The following is a 25,608-nucleotide window of genomic DNA, read 5'->3' as shown; positions in this document are numbered from 1 at the left end:
AATTTAGGATCATGGAAAGAACACTAGGAAAGAACACAGTGATTCAATGTGATCTTTTCCTTTAGTTTTGAGCCCAGATTGCTTGGGCAGCAATGTCTAAGAATTATATCAAGGAGAAAGTATGCATATACACACCTACAAAAACAAATACATATGTACATACAAATATATACATATATAGAGGGACTTGCCTATTATATTATGCTTGCCTTTTCTACCCTGGCAGTCTTCTAATCCATCTTATATAAGGGAGATTTACTTAAATTTTATTAACTCAGTATTATTCCTACCTTTCTACTTAAGAGAACATTTCCCATGACTTCAGTGACTATATGAAATGCAACTTCCTATTATGTTATCTTGCTTGACAGTAATTTTCATCAGATCATTATCTCCATTGTCACATCTGTGATAGCATATTGTATGATTTAAACATAATCATGAGAGTTGCTGTGTTTGAAGATAGTTTTGAGGCTGTTTTATTTCCTCTATTGAGTTGAATGGTTATTTTGAAATCCAGAAACAAGAAAAAACAGAGGAATCATATATTGTCACACTCTAGCAGGTTTTTGAATGCAAAAAAAAAAAAAGTATTCTGATGGAGAAAATAAGTCATCAAAACTTTAACTATTCCCTTTTCAAACATACATGCTTATTCCATGAATTGATGATTATTGTAGAGATTTGCTAACAAACAAAATTGGCATGTGAATTGATAGTTGCTGATTTATTTTTGCTCTTATGTATTGTTTTTTTTTCTGGTAAAAAAAGCTATCTATGATTTTTTTTCCTATTAAAATAAACAAACACAAAAAACAAGAGGAAACAAACCTCTCCTTTGAGGTAGCTTGTAAATCATTGTGCAAGTGTCTTTAAAATTTTGTCACCTTCAGTTTTACAGAAATGCAAATTTCTTCTTTATTACTTGGCCAGGTCTACCCACTTTTCCTGATTTTATTGCCTTAATTGCTATTCCTTTAGGGGAAGAAGGGGACTGGCCAACAGGGGCACGTTTGAAACTATGTTGACACCATCCAAATATGGCAGTTCTACTACCATGGATGCTGGGCATAAATTCCCATAGCACATCTGTTCCATGACACATCTGTTCTGTTTTGTGGCCATCCTTTCAGTTTTAACAATTATGATCTTTGGATGATTGGATTAGCTGAATTTCCCATCATATTTTATTTAAACTATTCTTCCCTTCCCACTAAGATATTTTTTACTTTTTTGTGAGTAAGAATTCCTAATAATTTTCCATCTACCTCCTCTGTAATATTTTGTAAATGAATTTATACTCTTATCTGGTCCACCCTTGACTGCAATATTCCAATGTTTGGCAAGAAGATAAGTTTTTGCTAGCTGAATTGGTTTCTGAATTAAATCAGTTTCTCCCTGTCGTAACCTCTGTAGTAATGGTTAAAATTCTTTAAAAAGTGGTGATCAAGTATCTCATGTCTATTAGACATAGTTGAGATTCAATATTTTGTTTATAGTTGAGATAAAAATGGTTATAATGACACACAGTACCGGTCCTAATTTAGTATTGATCTCCCCCCTGCAACTTGTCAGTTTCCATGGGCCATTGATTTTGAGCATGGACAACTAGACAGTCTTGTTCATAACTAATATTCCATTTCAATTATATTGGATTGTTGAGCTATTGTTTTATAATAACTAACATTTAAATAGTGCTTTAGGTTTATAAAGTATATTTACCTAGGACTGAAGCCCATTTGTCGAATACTCTTCTCACTGATAAGGATATAAAGATTGATTACATCTTCCAATCACACACAATATGCTTCTTTATATATAGTGTGTGTACATATGCAAGAAATATATGCTTATACAGATATATATGTGTGTATACATATACAAATACATGTGTGTATCTATATGTGAGTGTGTGTATCTATTTGTATACTGCTTCCTTTAATCTTTCCCACTCTTCGGACCATAGAATATTTAACTGCATACCTTCTCTCTCACACTTGTATGGCTGAAAACCCTCAGGCTCTGTCCTCTACCAAAAATACTCACAAATGCTTCTTCGCTTTGATTTATTAATCTCTACCTCTGAGGACAATTGTATAAAAATGGACTTGAAACCAAGATTACATATATCATTTTATTTGGTTCTTACAACAAATCTCTTTGTGCTCTTACCCCCATTTTAAAGATAAGAAAACTGAGGCACAGAAACGTTAAGAGCCTCTTCCAGTATTATATAGTGTCTGAGACAGAATCAGAATTCCATTCTTCCTCCTGAAATCCAGTATGCTTTCCATTGTACCACATAGCAACTTCAATACATTAAATCCCTTTGAATTTTTCTTAAAGAAAATATTTGTCTTGTAAAAATAACATTTCTGAATATTCTAAAGGTTTTGTTAAAAAAAAAAAAAAAAAAAAACAAACCTTGATTTAGAATCACATTTTCCAGCATAACTTTTGCTACTATTCGCTTTGCTTAGCTTTGAATCACCAGATATTAAATTATGAGATGATTTATTAAGGAAGATCATGCAAACTCTTCACAATATTCCATTAGATGAGGATAAACAGAAAAACACAATTCAATTCCTGCTCTCAAAGACCTAATAGGCTAATGAGGATGCAACATGGAAACAACTTCGTTTAAAACAAGTTCTACACAGGTTACCTTTGGGATAATCTCAAAAGAAAGTCATCAAAATTAAGGAGGCCTGGGGAAGGTTTTTATAGAAGGTGGAAGTTTAGCTGATTCTTAAAGGAAGCCAGGAAATGGGCAGGAGAGTACAGAGAGTTGTAGACTTGTGAGACAACTATGAAAGCACTCATTGTTGGGAGACAGAGTGTTTTGTGTAGAGGAATATCAAGGAAGCCAGTGTCACTGGATTGCAGAGTAGAGGAAGTGTTGTAATATATAAAGAGATTGGAAAAGTAACAGGGGTTATGCTGTTTTGGGCTTTTAAAACAAAGGTTTTCCAGTTTGATCCTGGAAGTTTTGAAGAGTTCCTGGAGTTATTCAATTAGGGAGTGATATGTGATTAATATCAAATATGTGATTAATAAAGACCATTTTGATGGCTGAGCAAAGCATGAACTGAAGTAGGAAGAGATGTGAAAAGGAGTATCAATAAAGAAGCTATCGCCTGCTGGTGATGTTGGCCTGCCCTAATCTGGAACTAGTGTCAGAGCAGGGAAGGGAGAATATAGGAGAGATGTTACCGAAGAACATTTAATGACATATGGGAGCTGGGGTTTGAGAGATGAGCAGGGATAGCAACTAGACTATAAACCTAAGTGACTGAGAAAGTGATGGTACCCATGACCTTAATAGTAAGTTTGGAAGAAGGGAGAATTTTGGTATATTGATATTGATATTGAGTTTTGGAAATGTTGAGTTTCAATTGGCTTTGGAACATCCAGTTTCATTTTCTCATCTAGATTTCTTATTACCTTGTATTAATATAGACTAAGCCAATGAATTCTACTGTTCATTGTTATTATTTTGTGAAATGAATTCTCACTCTCCTTTAAAGAAGAAGACTTTATTAAGGGAAACTATTCTTAGACTATATACAGGTGTGTATATTGTGATAGAAAGTTTTGTTTTCAGAAATAAGTCCTGTGTGTAACTGAAAAATAAATGGGATCATTGGTTTTCATAGAGATCTCAAGGGATCCATTTTATACATATTCTAGGTAGATTCTTCATGCCTCTTCAAGGACTAAAGTTAGGTTTCCCCTCCCAGTGAATCAACTAAGATTGTGTGTTCAGGAAAGGCACTTCTCGAAACCTGGTGAACCCTAAGTTAAATTAAAATACATAAATTTGGGATCAAAAACATCTACAGAGGTCAGATAGTCAATTCTGCTTATTTTGGGGGTGAGAAAATAGAGGTCTAGAAAGGTAAAATAACTTGCCTAAGAGTTCATAAGTAAGAAGTGGTAGAGACTTAGGACATAAGTCCTGTTGATCTAACTTCAAATATAGCTTTTTTTCACTACATCATGTTGTTTCTCCCCCAAATCCAGAATTGTATGGCATCTCTTTGAACCCCTATATATGTCCAGGGCTAGTATGCCATTGTCTTATTTTGTCTGCTTTTTAAGGTGATTTACTAAGAATCTCATAAGTTATTGAAATGCTAATGTGTTAAAGACATTAATGGTTTAATGAATCACCCTTCCTGTTTGCATTTCACATTTTAAATGCCTAAAGCACAAGGAATTATATCAATATTAGAAATTTCTGTCTTTGAGACATAACAGTAAAAAAAAAAAATATGTTTAATAGGAGGTATGTTTTTACCCAGTCTGATAACCTTCTGTCACATTGTAGACACTGTGACCAGTTTCCTCTTTGGTCAACATTCTCTGCTCCTAAATATAACATGTTAATGTGAAACTGTGAATGAAGATTCCTCTGTCTTTGTTTGGAGAAGGTTTCTTTTATGGTTCCAGGGAGAGATGGCCCAGTTCAATTGAACATAAAATAACAGGAGACATTTGTTAATAGTCTGACCAGAAAGTAGATTAGGAATTAGAAATGTTATCTCACTGAAGACCTTTGCTGAAGGATTGTAAAAGGACAGCCAACTGCCTAGATAATAGATATTTATGTTTTATGTATTTCTTTGTCCAAAAAAAGAGAAGTACTAGTATTCAAGGCTTTCAGGGAAAGATAAACATTGACCTTTTCCACATTACTGTGAAAAATGTATTTGTCTCTTGACAGTTATACATTACATTTAAACACACACACAAGCATATTTTATATGTGTATGACACAAAGAGAATATAAACTTCTTGACATTTGGTACTGTTATATATATATATTTTTTTTATTTTTTTTTTCATTACATCACTGCTGATTAACACAGTGCCCAGCACATAAAAGGAGGGACTGGATCTGTGATTTCACTCTGTAGAGATATAAAGAAATCTCCTTTAACAATGCAAATTGGCACCTTTTCTGCAATTTATAGTGTGGTTAAAAGTCTTTCCCAGAGTCACATAATATATATCAAAGGCAGAACTTGAATTGGGTTCTTCCTGATTTTGGGGCCAATTCATGATCCACCATACCACACTCCCCTTTTGTCTGATATATAGTAGGAATTTCAGGAATGCATATTGATAGCTTGAATTAAAGCAGAATCTCACATAACAATAATATAAGGATTTGTTTAGACAGTACTTTGTACATCTCAAAAGTATTTTGACATAGCTCAATTCAATAAAGGTTATTAAATAGAACTCATTAAGTGCTTGCTAGAATTAAGGCACATGAAGAACATGAAAAAATGTGAGCTAGGTTATGTTGATATTATTTATATTTTCTAGATGAGGATGCTGAATCATAGAATATCTGAGCAACTAGTTCAAGGTCAAAAAGGTAGAGAATCCAAAAGAGAATCCAGTGTTAATTTAGTGTTGCTGGGGTTTTTTTTTTCCTCCACAATTTGTTCTTGTTTTATAAAAAAAATAAAAGAGAGATTTACTGTATATATCACTGCAGGGTCTCTTTGGAAACTAGAATGATTGAATTCAGCAGCGATTTATTAGCACCTATCTTGTATAAGGCTAATTCTGGGCATTGTGATATAAATGTGAATCAGAATTAAGTAATAAGCATTTTTTTAAAATATCCTGTTTTATTTTAGGTTTTGTCCCACCTTCTGGGGCTATAGAGGTGAAATTAATACTTTTTATTTTCAGGACTCTTCCATTTTAATGGCAGAAACCACATGTACATCTATGTACATACATATATACATATATATGTAATATGTGTTTGTATGTTTATCTAAATATGTAGATATATATGTATCTGTATAAACACACAAACAAGTTCTTGAGAGATCTTGAAAGTGTCCTTTGTGTCGTTTTTTCTGACCACCTTCTTTTCCTTACCTCCTTGGATCCTTCTCTTACTGCAAAACATAGCTTCTGTGTCATTTCTTCCATGAAGTCTTCCCTGATCTCAAGTTCACAATTTCTGCTACTTTCTCAATTTTCTTTGTCCTATACTTAGATACACTTTATATTCCAATTCTGCCCCCACCCTGTACAATTCTGTCCCTAAATGTAAGTTCTTTTTTATCAAGATTATATCTCTAGCATCAAGCCCAGTATTCTCGATATATTTGGTACTTAACAAATATTTGCCTGGCATTTAATAAGGTATACATTTTCAACATGTGGAGGTATGTTTATATCAAAAAATAGTATTAATATTTTATTAGATGAAGAGAAACTATAAAAAGAGAAACCAAGAACTGTTTTGTTAAAAATATATATTATATATTTACTTTTTAGGAAAAAAAACTATAACAGAATTCATAGTTTATTAAACATGCTTCTTTCTCATTCTTTGTATAACATAGCATTAATATATGTTGAAGAATTTTTTATTATTTCTTCTTGTATGCATATGATATATATATACATGCATATATATATACAAGTTTATATTTTTCAAATAAAAAGAAAATGTGAAGATAGAATGACATGATGTGAGTTAGATTGGTGTGGAGGTGATAAAGAAAGGAAAACTAGAGTATTTTTAAAGAGAAATATGAGAATGCGCAGACTTTAATATTTCTCTATCAATTACAGCTAGGTTACTCAAAAGGCATTAAACTAGAAGATTACTTAAAACCTCTTTTCATTCTATGGTATTAAGCTTTTTTTTTTTTTTTTTTTTTAATCTTCCTTTTTGATTTGTAATGGGAGGGACTGGACTGTCTGGAATCAAGCTCATAAAGCTTCCAGGTTAGTTACCATCAGGGGACAATATTGCATATGATCTTAGGTCTGGGCTCTCATTGGCCAGTTTTTCCTGATACATATTCAATCCAAGAGTGCCTTAGTAGATTTATGATGCAGGAAGAAAAAAAAAAAAACAAAAACAAAAAACAAAAAACAACCTTGCCTTTGCTGCCTTCCTGTGTTTTTCCTCTAACTTATCATCCCTACTTATTAGTTCTCAAAATCCATTTAAAGCAATCCAGAACTACTAGTTTAGTGGCCTCTTTTCTACTTTTTTCTTAATTGATGGCTATATTTTTGATCAAACTTTATTTGTGTAGTAACTGTAGTTATGGAGATCAGTCTCAGTCATATATCTTGTGAATGTGTCAAATTCCAATGTGTTACCCATCCCAAGAGTATTAAAAAATGTATAACTTCTGGTGGGATAATAGGCACCAAAGCAAGCCAGTGGAGATTTTTATTTGGAATGGCTGCAAATTTGAAGAAGACCTTAAATGATAGCGCCTATGTTATGTCCAGTTTAACTATGCATAAAATATCCTGTGATACCAATTGAAATTTGTGATGTGAGTAAAATAATGTTTTACTTATCTTATTCCTATTCTTAAAAAAAATGTTTTTGAAACCTTTTCAGTGTCTGCCCTGACGTATCTCTGAAAGCTAAAAATAAACAAATATTACCAATTTCATGACATCATGCTTACATCTCCATAAAGGTGTGGGCACCTGAGTTCTGCAACATTAAGATAAAAGGAGTTGGCAATGACAAATGCCTTAATACTATTGGAAATAGCTTTGGTACATGACACTAAATGTAATGATAGTATTTTCAATAAGAGCAGCTTATAACTAAGACAATCCCTTAAAGTATAAATATATTCCAATTATTTCCTCATATATATATATATATATATATATATATATATATATATATATATATATATATATATATATATATTAGGCTTTTGAGATGCTTTTCATTTTGTCCATCAGGACAAAAAAATTGCATATATTTTAACATCATAGAATTTTAGTACTGAAAAAAAATCAAATAGATTCTATTATAATAATGATGGCAATAATAATATATAACATTTATACAGTGCTTAAAGGTTTGAAAAATATTTTAGTAATATTTTATTTTCATAACCATTCTGGGTGGTAGGTGATATTATTATTATATCTGTTTTTAAAATGAGGAAACTAGAACTTAGAGTGATTAAATAATTTTTACAGTGTCACACACAATCATCTCATTTTTTAGGGAAAGAAACAGTATGCTAGAGAGCCAAAATGACGTACTTGATGTCAGCTGAATATAGAGTATTTCAAAATACAAAATGAACAAGCAAAAAATATTTCAACAGGCAACAGATTTTGCCTGGATATATAATTATGTCTTCCATTCCTAGCAAATATGAAGTGGACTATGGAAATTCAGGTAATTTTGAAAACCATTAACTTGCTATCATAAAGTTAAGTGACTTATAGAAGATTCTTTTGTAAGACTAGGAAAGAGTTCTGTTTGTTTTCTCTTCTTATAAATGAAAGGTTCCCTTTCCTTGTTTGTATTAAGAATTTTGTTGCTGGTTTTTGGTGGAAACAATTTTATCTTACAGTTTTCTTCTATGTTCATTCAGTGACTGACTGTAGAAAGCCCATATTTATGGAAGTGGCAGAATGGCTCCATGCTTTCAGTCTCCTTAATTTTCAAGTGCCAATAAGCTCCATCTTTAGATATTTTCCAAATGAACAGTTTCTATCAAGCCCAATATTTGTCATCTCAAGGAATACATTCATCCTCATGTTTGCAAATTGGCTAACATTCTGAGCTTACGCTGTGAAATGCATCTGATATCATAGTGAAAAACTTATTATTCCAAGACAAGCATGTTAGAAGATAACGAAGGATAGACTGTTTGAATGCATTATACAGGGGGAGAACATCTTAACCCTTTTCCATCACTGTCAAAAATAGCTTGCATGTCAGTTCATTTAAGTCTTCCTGTGTTTTTTGCTTTTCTGAGTTACTTCTATTTATACTTTCTTACAAATTGATAGTGCAGTTAAAAGAACAATGTCTCTAGAGTCAGGACATCTAGATACAAAGTACTGCTTCCATCCTACCTGCATGACAATTGGCAAGTCACTTAAGCTCCATGATTGTCTCCTTCCCTATCTGTAGGAAGAAATATGAATAGCTATTTTCCAATTAGAGATTTATAATTCTATTCCACTTTGTTTAAAGCCCCCCCTTTTTTCCTTCCTCTCTCTCTTAGTCTCTCTCTCTCTCTCTCTCTCTCTCTCTCTCTCTCTCTCTCTCTCTCTCTCTCTCTCTCTCTCTCTCTCTCCCTTTATATTTTTGCTTCCTTCCTTCCTTGTTTCCTTCTTTCCTTCCTTGTTTCCTTCCTTCCTTTCTTCTTTCCTTCTTCCCTTGTTTCCTTATTTCATATTTCTTTTTCCCCCTCTTTTGCTACTACAATCAAGTGTTGCTACAAATATATTGGTACATATTGGACCTTTATGGTTTGACCTCCTTGAACGCAATCATACCTTGCAATGGATTCACTGACAAGGACATAAATAGTATAGTGACTTATTTTTTCCTGCATAATGTCTAACTATTTCTCAAAATGAGGAAAACCAATTCACAGCTCTTCTCACGATGCATTATATGTGTGTGTATACATAAAGATAGATAGATATGTATACACATATGGGAAGAGTATATGTATGTATATATATATATATAGATATAGATATAGATATAGATATAGATATAGATATAGATATAGATATAGACATATGTGTGTGTGTGTGTATGTGAAGAACACATGTATGTATGTACTTTTATACTGTGTTTTAGAAGATAATTTCTTATTGAAGCCAAAGACTGAATACATAATAGAAAGTCTAAACTTCTGTGTTTAATTTTAACCTTAACCTCAATTCTCTTTTCAATTTCTAACAAAATTCTCACAGGATCCCAGTTTCAAAGGGTCTCAAAGCACCTTCATTTTCTATCCACAAAGGTTTTTGCATGTAATTGATTTATTCCCAGTAGATGTGCAACACAATTGATTTGCTTGAAATAACATTAAACTGCTTGAATCAAGCAATTGTGGTAAAATTCATTTGTGTCCTGGTAAGTCAGGTTCAAATCAATTGGATTTGACCTTAGCTACTGTCCTCCCAGAGTGGGGTTCAGCAATCATCAAGCTGATGCCATTCAGTTGCATTCAAGATTGACATGTAGTGAACCAGTTGAGAATTTATCTATATGCATATGTCCACTTTTGCAAACTTAGTCTTTAGCCTCAGTTTTGGTAGATATAAAGTAGTAGAACAGGGCATGTCATTTATGAGAATTGATTCACTGATTATTTATAAAATATTTAGGAGATAAAATTGCTAGCCATTGTTATTACTAATAATACACTTTTTGCCTGGTACAATTTTGATTAGCATCCATAAAAAATATAAAACCATTATGTTATTTAATAAGGAACCAATCTGTTACAGCAGCACAGTATTTACTGTTTCAATTAAGTACATGCTCCACATTTTCTAGCACTAAGATTTTTGTAGATTTTTTTTTGGATGGAGTGAGGAAGAAGAAAGAAAAAGGTGGGTAGGAATGGAGACTAACAGAAATGTGTGAATCAGTGTTTTTCTGCATGCATTTTAAGAATGCACAGCAAGAAAGTCTCAATGATTGTTATGGACTCAATGTTTTATTTGATTCAGAACCCTGTAAAAAAGATCAGGATATGATTTCTGACTTTAAGGTTTTGATTCAAATGGTCTTACATTTAGGATTTTCTTCTGGAATTGTCTTATAATATCATTTCATAGTGGTTCTTTGAAAATGTGTCAGTGGAGTAAAAATTTTGCTGATGAGATGAACAGTGTCAGCATCTATGTTTAAACCTATAATTCAGTTTTAGGTGGTTTATATCTACAGGACAAAAAGAAGCAAAATTTTAGAAAAGGCAATTCAGTTTGTTCAAGTGTAAACATATTATGGGAGAATTTTTAAAATTTTCATTTTTATGTGTTAGCGTTTTTTCTTTGTCTTTTTGTCATTTTGAATAATGATTATTTCATCTTTTTATATTTGCATACCTCCCCCTCCATAACACACTCACATACACTTAACCCTCAAGACTTTACTTATCATATAGTAAATGCTTAATACATTTTTTGATGGAATTGATTGCATTGTATTTATGTAAAGTCTTTAGTTGATTTTGAATTAATTAGACCTTGTCCTGGTACTCTAGAATTGTATAGGCAAAAACAAATTTTCAATATTTGTTGTAGGGAAGAAAATTTATCCTAAATAGTAAGGAGAAGAGTGGAGCACTAAGGTTAAATGCTTCGATTTGCTTTTTGTTTAATTCTGAGTGTTCCATTTTGGGGAAAAGTTCAATAAACTGTAGCATATTCTATGCTAGGAAATCAAGATGACGAGGGCCCTGGAGGTCATGACATTGAACATCAAGGAACTAAGAATATTTAGTCTGACAAAGAGAAGATCTGAATGGAATATTATGGCTTCCTTCTAATATGGGAATGTCAGTATATAGAAAAGACAGAGTTATTTCGATATGCCAGAGAATAGAACTAAGAGTCATGAATGGGATTTGAAGAAAGGTAGATTTAGGCACTATGTAATGAATGGATCTCACAAATAAAGGTTTCTCACAGTGAAATGAGTGTCTTTCATTATTAGTGATAACCTATAATTGACAGCCTTATAAACAAAGTTTATATGATCACTTATGGGAGAACTTCTTAAGAGGTTCCCAATTCAGGGTAATATTCAACTGTATAATTTTTGAAACTATTTTAGCTTTGATATTCTTTGCAAAGTTTCAATAATATTAAAAGTCTTTTTAAAAGGAAAAGTAAATTAATATTATTGCCTTTGTTTTGGGAACCATTTGAGGTCTTTTTGTAGACCAATGCATTTCTTTAAAAAAAAAAATATGCCCCATATTGTAATGTCCAGGCTAGATTTCTCCAAGATCTCTCTGGAGTCTGAGTCAGAGATCGGGCTCCAGGACACTCTCTCTCGAGTCTCTCTTGATTCTGCTTATTTTAAGTCCTCTCAACCCTTATATACCTCAGTACAATTACATCATTACTGTATACTGAGCATGTGCCAACTGTATAACCATTGCATCACCATATTAAGTACTAAGTATATGTAAACTAGAAAACCATCATCTCATCAATCACTCTGAGTAAACACCCTGTTGCAAATATCCTTGTTTCAAGTATACTTTTCTCAGAGTTCCCCAATATCTGTGGTCCTCTATACCAAATAACTAATAAGATGCTACAACTAGTAATAATAGTAGTAATGGTGATGGGAGTGGTGGTAATATTTGTAGTATTTATAGTAATATTAACATCAGTGGTGGTGGTTGTAGTAGTAGTAGTAGTAGTAGTAGTAGTAGTAGTAGTAGTAGTAGTAATAGTAGCAGCAGCAGCAGTAGCACTAGTGCTGATTTCAGGTGGTAGTCATTATAATAGTAGTAGTGGTAATGATAATCATGATGGTGATAGTAATAGTAGTAGTAGCATAGTAGCTGTTATCATCCTTAGTTGTACTAATAATTGTAGTGATAGTAGTGCTGGTGGTATAATAATAGAAGTAGTAGTAGTAGTAGTAGTAGTAGTAGTAGTAGTAGTAGTAGTAGTAGTAGTAGTAGTAATAGTAGTAGTAATAGTAGTAGCAGCAGCAGCAACAGTGATAAAATGTTGTAGTAATAGTGATAATGATGGTAGTGGTGATAATAGAAATAGATGTAATTGTATTGTAGTAGTTGTTATCAGAATATTAATTACAGTATCCTATTGAAATCTCATATCAAACATTAGGTGAGCAGCCTATTAATGCTAAGTACCATCACAACCTCATTCCTTTTGTCCTCATTCTAAGTCTTTCATAATTTTCTGTCCCACTCTAACTCAATTCATTCTTGTCTAGTCTATTCTCCCAGGTTCATTGGAATTCATACTCTATCCCAAATCTCACTCTCACTTGTCCTTACTCTCTCCTCCACCCAAAGTATTCTTTTTCAAGTGTAACCTTGTTGTCCTCTCCAAATCCTTTGCTTCTAAACATTCCTCCTGATATTTAAATCTGTAAAATGGGATTAACATCCTTCTCATATACTTTATAAGACTGCACCTGGAATTAGGAAGACTTAAATTTGAAACTGACCTCAGAAACTTACTAGTTGTGTGACCCTCAGAAAATCACTTAATATCTACCTGACTTGGTTGCCTCATTTGTAAAATATGCTAATAACATCTACCTCCAAAGGTTGTTTTGAAGATCAAATGAGATAACTTGTAAGAAGCTTTTCAAATATTTAAGTGCTATATAAATTCTAGCTGTTATGATTACTACTACTACTACTACTACTACTACTACTACTACTACTACTACTACTACTATTTATCCTTCTTTCTTCTTCTCTTCCTCTTCCTCTTGTTCCTCCTCCTCCTACTGCTACTAATCATTCTTCTCCTCCTAATAATACTAGTGGTGGTACTTACAGCCTATTCTTTTGACTCAGTCACTCAATGATATTTTCTGACTTGGGATCAGCATAGCATGATAGACAAAGCCCTGGGCTTCCAGCTAGGAAGTTTTATACATGGGATTTAAACCCTGATCTTCCTGATTTCAAGTCCAGCGTTTTTTTCATTTATTATTCCACATTCTCTCAACAGTGAATTCACTGATATGAATTCCTTCCATTCCTCAAAACTGCTTGACTATATCTTCCTTGCTCGACTCTTTTTTTCTCTAGTCATAAAAAACCTTTACTAGGAATATTTACTTTGTCTATGCTCTTGATCTCTTCTTCTATCTCCTCCAGAATCTTGCTGCATCATTCCTTTTTCATACATTATTGTTCTTTCTTTGCCAGGGACTCCTCATCTGCTACAGACTGGCCCAATTCTAACCAAGCCTAAAAACAAAGAAAATATCATTTTACCTTTATTTCCCATGAAAATACTATCCCATGAAGTATTTTGATGCTGAAATATATGGGGAATAAATATGTAGCATCACCACCACACTAATTGGTTGCTTCCTCTAGTGATCTAATGACCTACTTCCTTTTTTCAAATCATCGTTCAACTCATTTTTCTTATCCAAAGTTGCAAGCCTTCAAGCCAGGGACAATAGTGTTATTCTGAAAAGTATTCAGAATGAGCAAAAGATTTGGGGCGAAAGCTAATTTGCTTTTGAACATGTTGAATGTTATTTAAACTTTGTGTCTCCCCAGTACAATACTCTGTACACAGTAAGTTTGCATCAAACATGCAGTTTATTATAATTGTGTGAGAAAAACTCTATATTCTTATCATTTAGGGAGACTATACTTTGTAAATATTATCATCAATTCATTGCCTTTTGCAATTTAGTTCACATGAATTCCATAATTTATTTTCTTGAACTGTACATTGAGAATTCACTATATGCCTGAAAACTGCTTCTGTAAAGTTTCTCAAGGTATATGCACTGCATATTAATTTTATGTATATGTTTGAATCAGTGGGGAACTACACAAGCTGTCCTTCATTTTAGAAAAAGAAATAACCTAGAGATTTGTGTGCAAGCAAAAAGATGTGATAAATTATTCTTAAATGCTAGAGTGAAACAATTTATGCAAAATTCTGAAGGATTGAATTTTATCTACTAAATATTTAGTCATTTGAGTTTTTGGTGATTATCAAATATGAACTTGTACTCATCAAACAATTGTTCCATCATTATTAATGTGTCTACAATATACTAGACAGGATATTTGTTCCCTGTGAGTTAATATTCCCCAGTAATTCAATAGCAGCATGGATATATTGATTCCTAGAAGTGGTGCTGAATGGAGAAGTACAAGTAATATGGGCAGAATCTGGGAACTACATGTGATGAGAGCTGTTACTTGAAACAGCAGGTAGAGCATCAGGGTTAGGAGAACCCTCCATTGAGCTCTGAGACCTTTAATCCCTCTTGCCATTTGGTAGGATTGTCTTTAAGATGGTCAGCCATCCTTATCCATTTAGCGGTAGGGGGTGGAGTGCAAATTATTGATCTTTTGTTATAGTCCTCATTGAGAAGAGAAAATCAGAGTTTCCCCAGAGAAAACTTCATGGGGAAATAAAGGTCTAGACAATCTGGCTTGTGATTTGAGCCAATCCTCAGATCCTTAGCAAAACAGGCTGTGAAAATGGTAGACCCAAAAATAATTAGTACAAATGTACACACTTATCTTCACATATTATCCACCATTTACTACAACAAAGGACTTTCCAGAAGCCACAAACTCCTCTTCATATGATTTCATGTGGGAACACATGTAAAAATCAGATCTCAAAAAATCATGTGCATTTGATAATTCCACAAATAAGATATAGAAAGCAAACTGTCATTCATAAAAAAGACAGGACTGAAAAGATTCATTTTTGTTTGGAGTCTTCTCACTTTCATTTAACTTAGTTGTGTTTTCTGAATGTAAGACTAGAAAGAAGAGAGGGAAATGTCTTTTCTTGTGGGCAATGGATGATTGGTCTAGGAATGGACAGCAATGGAAACTTCAAAACTATGGGAATAAGGGTAGGACCACACCAAAAGCTAAAGCAGGCAGAATGTTGCAATTAAATGTGACAATTACTTGTAATATGGAGCAACACAGAGGCAGGGTGAGCTTAAAAAAAAAAAAAGGCAAGTAGTATCATGTTTAAAGTGACACTAGAAAGGATTATAGCAGTGACATTTGGACTTGATTGGAAAAGAAAAGCTTCCAAAGACAGAGATCCTGTGATGAAAGATTTTGATAATTTTGCAATTAGATGATTCAGGCCAGAACCGGGAACTTTGTTGAAAGGTTGGTGAGAAAAGATCTTAGAAGGCCCATTGAATAAGAAAAGATTAAGAAATAATTGGTGACAGGTTATAAAATGGAGAAAGGAGGCCTAACGGAGGAAAGTTTATATATATATATATATATATATATATATATGTATATATATATATATATATATATATATATATATATGTGTGTGTGTGTGTGTGTGTGTGTGTGTGTGTATAATATATGTATATATATATATATACATATATATGTGTGTGTGTATGTATAATATATGTATATACATACATAAATATATATGACATTCTCAGCAATACAATGATTCAAAACAGTCCAAAGAACTATGAAAAATGCTATCCACCTTCAGAAAAAGAATTAATGGCAATTGAATGCAGATTGAAAGATAGTATTTTTCACTTATTAAAATGTTATTTTAAAATGTAAACATTTTCCTAGTTCTGCCTACTCTACTTTACATCAATTCATGTAGGTCTTTCAGATTTTTCCAAAATCATCCTGATTGTCATTTTTTATACCACAATAATATTTCATTACCACATATATCACAACTTGTTCAGTATTTCCCAGTTGATGGTCATCCAGAGAGGAATAAAATTTAAGAAGATTATTAAGATAGGAAGGGTCTCAACTGTGAAAAAAAATTTTTTTGAATGCCAAGTAGAGAAATATATTTTTAATTCTGGAGGTAATAGGGAGCCAATTGGAATTTATTGAGTACATGGCTAACATGCTCAAACATATGTCTTCTGAAGCTTCTCTTCCTTTGTGAATCAGAAAGATATCTTTATTTCAAAATAATTTCCATGGCCACAGCCTGAAGTTTCCCATTAAGGTTATCCAGTTAAATTGTGGCTCACTGAGTACCCAAAAGCCTAGATAACATGTAAGTTTCAGTAGAAACTCCAGAGATTTGACACTAACATTTTTTTGAGTTTTTCAAATTCAGGCAGAAAAGTCAAAGATCAGCTCATCACATTAGATGATACTTGGGGGCAGGGGGGAGGGAGGTCATATATATGTGTAGACCTAAAGGGAAAAATCTGAGGGTTGTTTCTCTGAATATCTTCAATTTTTTTTTTTTTTTAGATCAGGTAGTTTCCTTCCCTTTCTCTTTGCTTCCAGTCTTCCATCCTTTCCTCCCTTCTTCCTTCCTTTCTTTCTTCCTTTAATCCTTCTTTTGACAAATACTACTATATGTAAGGCAGTTTGCTAGGTAGACAATGAATGCCCTTCAGCATCAGATCCAATACTTAACAGTAAATGGCTATTTAATCAACATATTTATAGATGATACCATTGACATTTACAAGCCTAATTCTTCAAGGACCATTATAGGAAAGATCATAATTTATGCAATTACTGAGGACCATCAGATTAATAAAGCAAATAATACTGCCTAATTCTAGAATCCTTTAAATTATTTGAAGAGTTGAATAAATATTTGAATAAAATCCATCAGACAATTTCTTGATCTGTTATGATAAGCACTTGGAAATACACTTGCATGGAGAATTTAGGGTTGGCGAAGACTTAAATCTCATCCATGTTCAAAGTCACATCTTCAATGTCAAAGTTAAAGAGAATTAAATTTACCTATTAACACCTAGTTCTGTGCATATTCATAATTTAATTCTTCCTCCTTCCTTCACTCTTTCCTTCCTTTCTTCCCTCCTTCTTTCCTACCTTAAAAATATAAATATATAATATTATTATGTTACTCTTGTAAATAGCCTATGTATACAAAAGTAACATAATAAGGTACATTGGAAAAAATTATATAGTATAAAATACTATATAATATATATATATATATATTTAATTAGTGAAAGGAAAGGGGGAACCCCGTTTGTCGGTGGATAGATAGTAAGATAATCCCATGAAGCGCAGTGTCCCCTGTAAATGAATTTACAGACCCAAAAACCTAGATTGATAAATAAAAGGTTTATTGTAGAAATTTAGAAGTAAAGTTCAGTTAGAAAGACGACAGGGCCAAAGGTGGCCACTGGGTGGGCAGGAACTCTTACATGGTCGGAAGGATACCATGTGTTGGCGGGGAGGGCTCTTGCAAAGAGAGAGCTCCGCTTGGATCTTTTATACCTAGAAGATGATGGGCGGTACCTCCAAGTTCTTGGTGGGCTTTCCAGTTAGCTCAGATCAGGTGAGGGCTGGGGGAAGCTGAGCAGATAGTGGGGCTGGGCCCGGATATTCAAAAGGTACTTTTGACCAGGATTTGTGAATCAAGATCAGCCATGGGGGTTGGGCAGTCAGAATCTTAAAAGGACCTCAACACCCATCATATTTAACTCTTCTACATTGAAACTTTCTCCATTTCTATATATTATGGGTCAGCATAAGAAATTAAATAGGAATTTTGAGGGAGTTTTGTGAAAGCCACAGACAGCATGATGTACAGATAGATGTAACAGAAAAAAAAGTTTAGAAACCCACAAATGCATAAAATATATTTTCAGCATCGTATAATATCAACCGATTTTATCTTTTATTACTATAATAATTCAGACTTCTCTGGTGCAAAGGGAGGACAAATTTTTTATACTTTTTCAGATCTCAGGAGACTGTAAGACCCTGACCCCTATGATGTAGAAAACTTAACTGTAGAATATTTCAAGTTTTAAAAAGATAGTATGTATGTATGCTATTTTTATTTTCAATTTAAATATGAGCTTAAAAAAAGCCTTTGCTCATGTTTGGTAAGAGTTGAGTTATAGACAAGATCCTCTGATGTATAGAAAAGTTTACCCATGTACTGCCCAAATATTGACAGAAGCATGACACATTGAGAAGAAAGAGATAAATAGAAGGACTTTGGGAAATATAGGAGGATTGAAAAAGGCAAAGAAGGAAGTTAACAAGTAATGTAAGTTCACCCTTTTTCTCCACGATAGCTTTTGGGAAAAAGAAGTGGATACCCTCAGACTATGAGTTTAGCAAATCTCTTCCCATGTGTTCTCAGAAAGGGATAAGAAGGCAAAGACATGATAAATACTATTTCAATCAAGAATTTTGGATAGCTGCCATACCAATTAAACTCCCAAGAAATCATTTTATAAAGGAAAAATAATAATAAAGCTCTGGAAAAGCAAAAGGTCAAAAATTTCAAAGGAATTAATTAAAAAAAATATCAGTGAAGGTGGACTAGCTCTGCCAAATCTAAAACTATATTATAAAGCAAGGGTCATAAAAATCATTTGGTGACTGGCTAAGAAATGGATCAATGGAATAGGTTAAGTTCATAGGACAAAATAGCCAATGACTATAGCAATCTAGTATTTGACGCACCCAAAGACCCCAGCTTGTGGGATAAAAACTCATTATTTGACAAAAACTGCTGGGAAAATTGGAAACTAGTATGACAGAAACTAGGTTTAGGGTCCTTAGTCCATGTCAGGTGCCAAAATGTTAAGTCTGTGCTAGCTCCCTGGAGTCCTCAGGATCAGCCAGAGTCAGGATAAATAAAAGTTCTTGGTCTTTAGGGGGAGAAGCAGGCAAACTGTCAGGATTTTAGCCAAAGATCTTTTTTCTATTCTGGAGTCCAGAATCTCCACCTTTCTCCTCCTCATCCTGCTGCCAAGTAAGTATGACTTGACTCACCACACCCTCTAATCCTTGTCTACAATTATCTGTATACACCAAACATTGAGGGAGCACCAAACCTTGAGAAGGGCCAGTTTTCCAAACATATGCTAATAGAGTCATTGTCTAATGGGCAATTAACTAAGTGCTCCATTGTCTGATTCCCCAGCACCTTTTCATAGTTTCAGCCCTTTAAACTCTGCATTGATCCACACCTAACACCACAAACCAAGATAAGTTCTAAATGAGTTCATGAAGAATAATATTATAAGCAAATTAAAAAAAAAAAAAAATAGGATAGTTCCTCTCAGATCTGTGGAGAAGGAAGGAATTTGTGACCAAAGAATAACTAGAACTCATTATTGAACATCAAATAGTTAATTTGGATTATATTGTTAAAAAGTTTTGTACAAAAAAAAAAAAAAAAAAAAAAAAACTAATTCAGACAAGATCAGAAGGGAAACAATAAACATTTTTACATTTATAGGTTCTCTAATAAAGGCCTCATTTTAAATATATAGAGAACTGGCTCAAATTTATAAGAGTTCAAGCCATTCTGCAGTTGATAAATAAAGTTAAAGAATATGAACAACTTTTAGATGAATAAATTAAGATGCTCTAAATCACTATTGATCAGAGAAATGCAAATTAAGACAACTTTGAGATACCACTGCATACCTCTCAGTTTGGCTAAGATGCCAGGAAAAGTTATGATGAATGTTGGAGGGAATGCAGGAAAACATTGTTGGTGTAATTGTGAATGGATCCAGCCATTTTGAAGAGCAATTGGGAACTATGCTCAAAAAGTTATCAAACTGCCCATACTCTTTGACCCAGAAGTGCTTCTACTGGGTTTATATCCCAAAAAGATCTTAAAGAAGGGAAAGGAACCCACATGCACAAAAATATGTGGGGCAGCCATTTTTTGTAGTGATTAGAAACTAGAATATGACTAGAAGCCCATCAGTTGGAGAATGGCTGAATAACTTGTGGTATATGAATGTTACGGAATATTATTTTTCTATAAGAAATCATCAGCAGGATGATTTTAGAGAGGCCTGATGAGACTTATATGAAGTGATATTAAATGAAATGAGAAGAACCAGGAGATCACTGCACATGACAACAGCAATATATGATGATCAATTGTGATGGACATGCCTCTTTCTAACAATGAGATGATTGAATCCAGTTCCAATGATCTTGTGATGAAGAGAGCCATCTACACCCAGAGAGAGGATTATGGGAATTGAGTGTGGATCACATCAGAGTATTTTCACTCTTTTTGTTGTTCTTTGCTTGCTTTCTCATTTTTTTTTCCTTTTTGATCCAATTTTTCTTGTGCAGCAAGATAATTATGTGTGTATATATGTATATATATATATATGTATATATATATATATATATATATATATATATATATATATATATATATATATATACATATATATATATATAAGATTTAGCATATAATTTAACATGTTTAACATATATTGGATTACTTGCCATCTAGGGGAGGCAGTGAGGGAAGTTGAGGAAATTCAGGAATACAAGGTCTTGCAAGGGTCAAAGTTGAAAAATTATCCATGTATATGTTTGAAAATAAAAAAAAAAGTTTAATTAAAAAAAGAAAAAATGGGCAGCACCATGCTTTATAGAATAGGCACCTTTGTAAGTTAAAGAAGAAAAAGGGAAAATGTGTGTGGGTGGCATAATAGGGCATTGACTTTGGGAGTTAAATAACTTAAGAGTTCAAATTCCTTCTCTGCTATTTACTACCTCTATGACCTAAAACAAGTCACTTGACCTCAGAAGGTTATAGCTTTAGATCACAAAAGGGTATTCAAGGCCACCAAGTCCAACTCTCCAGAGACAGGAAACAGAAGTACTTTGAGTTTAAGTGACATGTCCAAAGTTATAGAGGTAGAAAGCATTAGGGTGTTATTGGACTCAGCTCTTAATCAGTCCAAGTCCAGGATTGTACCACAATGAACTTCAATTTCCTCATGGGTTTGGAATAATTGACCTTCAGGATGCCTTCTAGTTCTAGGCAACCACAAGGATGAATATTTGTGATTCTTAGGTTCTTTGTATAAGGGACATATTGTGAATTTGTAAAATTTGCTAGAGGAGGAAGGATGCAGGCCAAATATCAAATAGTAAGATTTATCATGAATTTAGTGGGCATGGCCTAGATATTCTTCAGCAGCTTTTTTCCCCAGCAAGAGAAGAACAGTAAGCTCTTTTCTCATGTTTTTTAGTGACCAATTCCTCTCATACTTTATTTATGCATCATGGTGACATTTGGGTTGTTTTCTTCCTAATAGAATGTTCATACAAAATGGGGAAAGAGAGAGAGACAGAGAGACACATAGAGGGAGAGAGAGAGAGAGAGAGAGAGAGAGAGAGAGAGAGAGAGAGAGAGAGAGAGAGAGAGAGAGAGAGAGAGAGAAGTATTAGGAGGAACATTGGATAGAATGGAAGAAAATTGAGTACTCATTAATACAAAATGGGGTTTAAATTCATTTCTTTTAAACTCAAATAATATTTATTATCACTAAGCATTGTACTAAGCATCAAAGGAAACTATAAAAATATAGGGCATAGAACAAGTTTAATACATTGTTAAACTTTTTATCACCTTAAAACTTCTCTAAAAATTTTGTTACATGCTGTATATTAAACGGTTCTTACTCACATTTAGTTCACAATTCTGTAGTGAGGTTAAGATGTGGGCATAAGTACAAATGTTGTTATACAGAGTGTTCCAAACCACCTATAAACTGCTTTATTCCTTTTTAAAGCAACTTTTAAGCTTAGCATGGAATTATAGTCATTCTCTCAGCGACTGTGGTAACTCTATATTAAAGCTTTTGAAACTTGCAAATAAGGGGGGATTATTTTCATTGCCTTTATATATCCAATTGTCTATTTAATGCAATAATTCTTAATCTGGGGTCATAGGGCTTGAGATTTTTTAGTTTGAAATACACACAATACATTAGATGATAGATAGAAAATAATAATTTCAATGAAATTTATTTCTTTTGTATTCCTATTTTATCTCATACATTTGATAATGCTATTATGGGAAAATATGTTTTTTTTTACTATATTTTGAAAGACATCAATGACAAAAACTAAGGTTAAGAACTCCAAAGCTATGTTTAAGTCAATTTGCATTGATTTTAGACTATGAGTATAATATTTTATGTTTTCTTTCCTTGTCTAAATCTTTCACAATATTTGAATTGGTTTCTGTAGTCCTGATTAGCTATTGATGCACTTGTTCATATGTGTGACTTTAAATGATGTATTTCTGTCTAGAGACATCACACACTATCCCTGGAGATCTCGTTTCATAAAGCATTCATTGTTGCTAGTCTCTGAGAATCCTAAATAAGATAAATGAAAGTATATACTCCCTGCCCACAAGGAGCACATGGCATGTATTTAGAAAAATAATGTCAAAATTCAGAAGGAAGGCAGAATGTTTGATTCATTAGATTTTGTAATAGTGTTTGAAAAAAAACACATTATTTCTTTTGTAATTATGCCCTACAAGTTTTTTTATTTTATTTTTATTTCTTATTTTCTCTCAAGACCTATGTTTTTATCATTATAGGGAATGCCCTTCAATAATGCTGATCTACATCTGTTTCATTATTTAGAGTCTTAGAGAAATAGCTGCGAGTACTGAAATGCTACATGACTATTCCAGGATCACACAGATTGCATGTTTCACAGTTGGAAATTGAACACAGGTAAACTTGATTCTTAAGGTACCTCCTAAAACACTATGCATCTCTTTTAAAGAGCTATTATGTAGAAAGAAACAAAGCATGAAACTGTGACTGTAAATGGAAAGAGAACTTTTTCTTTTCCCAGTCTGCATTGTGACTATGTTACTTAGGTTTTATTTTCTTATAAGGAGTACAGTTCTTATAACACATTTATGAATAAAGCAAAAGCCTTCAGAAATTTCTTTTATGTACTGCATCAGATTTTGAGCAAGGGGAAAAAAAGCAATATCTTACATATTGCTTTGCCATGTGTGTAATGACAATAAAATGTCTTTGTTTATTGTGGGTGATCTCCCCAAAATATGGCCTAAGTCATGGAAAGTCTCCTTGCTATCTGTTGAATCATTCAGTGGTGAAATTTGCTTCTCACATTTGCAATTTTATGACTTCCAAATACTTCCTGACTTTCAACATACCAGCTAATGTTTTATTTAGTGTCCCCATGAATCAGTCAATGCCACCAAAAGTTCCTGTCTTCCTGTAGCAGGTGCTTTCAGAAATTGATGTAATATATGCTGTAAGAAGGATTTCTGACTTAGGAACCTAAAAAGAACAAAACAATGTAGAATTTTGAGATCTATTTCCATTAGGAAGTCAAGCAACATGAATCTAGTTTGAACTTTAAAGAATAAATTAATATATTTTAGGAGAATTTGCTTCTATGGCAATGTTACATTAATATCTAGAAGTCAAAGAAATGGCTTTATGATTAAAATATTATTCTCAATCAAAAGGCATTTATTAAGGCCTAATCAAGTTTCACTATTATGCTTATTATATATAACTTTCTTTATGGTTAGTGTCAATGAAATAAGATATTTGAGGGCTTATTGAACAATTCTATAAAATACTATTTTCTTACTGGAAAAGATATATGGTTGAATATCATTTGAAAAAACTTTTTTTTAGCACTGATAAGAGAAAATATAGTAAATATTTAGGATTTTATCTAGTTTACAAAATTGAAGTGTTTTATTAATACATTTATTTAGCAAGTAGTTATTAAAATCTATTATTGGCTTTTTATAATTAGGAAATAGCTAAATAAGTTGGGGTATATGAATTTGATGGAAGGCTTCTGTGATATAAAAAAAGATGAGCTCAGTGATCTTAGAGAAAACATAAAAAGACTTGCATTGAAAACTATTCTATAAATAGCAAGATCACAAGCAAGATTACACATTGCCAAGAATGCTGCTAAGTTAAAATAAAAATTCATGCACTTAAGCATTTAGACTAAACTCTTTGGGTTCAATTAGCTGCAGCAAGGTGAGGGTGATCCTCAGCTTAGAAATCATTTGCAGGAGGAAAAAGGGGAAAAAAATTTTTTTTTGCTATATAATTGCATTTCTTATGGCCTACTCTGTACAAAGCAACAAGTCCCTAAGTAACTTAATCTGATTTTGGTGCTTTTTAGCTGTGTGACATGTCTTTTAACTTCACAGTCACTTAGGGTAAACTAATTTATAAAATTGTTTAAATGTTTATTTGTATTGGTAAAAAGAATCTCTACACAAGACCTACACAAGGAGGTCTTTTCACTATAAAATAAAAATCCAGTGGGAGGAAAATTGTGGGTATTTAGTAGAGACAATACTGTTCAGGTCCTTCCTTTCTGTTGTCCCAGTCAGATCTAAGACTCCACGAAGAAGTAGTTTTGTTTAGTTAAAAAATGCTTTGGAATCAAAACAAATTGAACTGGGCACAAACACTTTCTTTGCTATATATTAGCCATGAAAGTTTGTTTTCCTCATGTCTTACCATTTTTCTAGTCCTCAATGTTTTCAAAGGGAAAATGAATTAAATGGCTTAGCCTTGACATCTATGGTTCCTTTATTTTCTAAATCTATGATCCTAAGTTGTGGATGAATTGATGATTTTTGGAGGGATTTTCTACATTTGAAAGTTGCCAGACTAATAAAATTACAGATCTCCTTCCCCTCAAAAACAAAACAAAACAAAGCAAAATGTATAGAGTTAGATTGAGATAGCTAGGTGGTATAATGGATCAAGTGTCTGGCCTACAGTTAAGGAAGAATAATCTTTATGAGCATATATGGCTTCAGAAACTTTCTAGCTTTGTGAATCTGGATAAGTCATGTTACCCTGTTTGCCTCAGTTTCCTCATTTGAAAAAATGAGTTGGAGAAGTACATAGAAAACCACTCCTGTAAGTTTACCCAAATGGGGTCATGAAGAATTAGATGCAATTCAAGCAACTCAATAACAACAAATAGAATCAGGGTTGGATGACAAAAACTGACATTCTTCTCCATTATGAATTATCTGGAAAAATCAAAGGAGAAAATACTGTGTAATTCATCCTTTTTTAGGGCAAGAGCCATTTTTAAACTAGCCAAAAAGAAAACTTATTGTTAGGATCATACTTTGAGAGCTACAGGGAAATGTTAGAGATTGCTGAACCCAGACACTTCATTTTCCAGATGAGGAAACTGAGGTTGACAGAATTTAAATGAATTTACCCAGATAATAAGTGGCTTAGTTGGAATTCAAACTCATCTTTCT

The 25,608-nt window shown here is 33.0% G+C and overlaps 1 protein-coding gene across 20 annotated transcripts in view; it reads left to right on the top strand.

The window, feature by feature from the left end:
* CHL1 (cell adhesion molecule L1 like) overlaps positions 1-25,608 on the top strand; it is a 273,073-nt gene that overhangs the window by 6,431 nt on the left and 241,034 nt on the right. For 5 of the 20 annotated variants that reach the window (XM_074284088.1, XM_074284083.1, XM_074284069.1 and 2 more), the window contains exon 2: positions 22,952-23,044. The exons of the other annotated variants lie outside the window; for them this stretch is intronic. The gene's annotated coding sequence lies outside the window, so the exon portion shown is untranslated. The remainder of the gene's footprint in view (positions 1-22,951; positions 23,045-25,608) is intronic. 20 annotated transcript variants of the gene reach the window in all.

The sequence above is a fragment of the Sminthopsis crassicaudata genome, chromosome 1 (genome assembly GCF_048593235.1).
Source record: "Sminthopsis crassicaudata isolate SCR6 chromosome 1, ASM4859323v1, whole genome shotgun sequence".
Lineage (NCBI taxonomy): Eukaryota > Metazoa > Chordata > Mammalia > Dasyuromorphia > Dasyuridae > Sminthopsis > Sminthopsis crassicaudata.
Note: the sequence above shows the minus strand (reverse complement) of the source record. Positions and strands in the feature narration are given on the sequence as shown.